This window comes from Phoxinus phoxinus (genome assembly GCF_949152265.1).
Source record: "Phoxinus phoxinus genome assembly, chromosome: 7".
Taxonomy (NCBI): domain Eukaryota; kingdom Metazoa; phylum Chordata; class Actinopteri; order Cypriniformes; family Leuciscidae; genus Phoxinus; species Phoxinus phoxinus.
The window spans coordinates 12,690,899-12,691,139 of NC_136882.1; positions in this window are offsets into that span (position 1 = coordinate 12,690,899).

Sequence of the window (241 nt, forward strand, 5' to 3'; positions counted from 1 at the left end):
GTTTTTTGGCAAATATAAAGGCCCTTTCACACCTAAATTTTAATGAATATGCCTTCTCCTGGATTAGAGAGGAATAGGAGAACAGGAGAATACATTTTAAAACTCTCATTTTAGCAATTAAACAAATTAAACAAATGTGATGTTTATCTAAAGTCTTTTTTGCTTATTAGTAATTAGATCATCAAAGATCATCCGCAAAGACATTGGTTAATAAAGTGAGATTAAAAACACAAAGTAGATT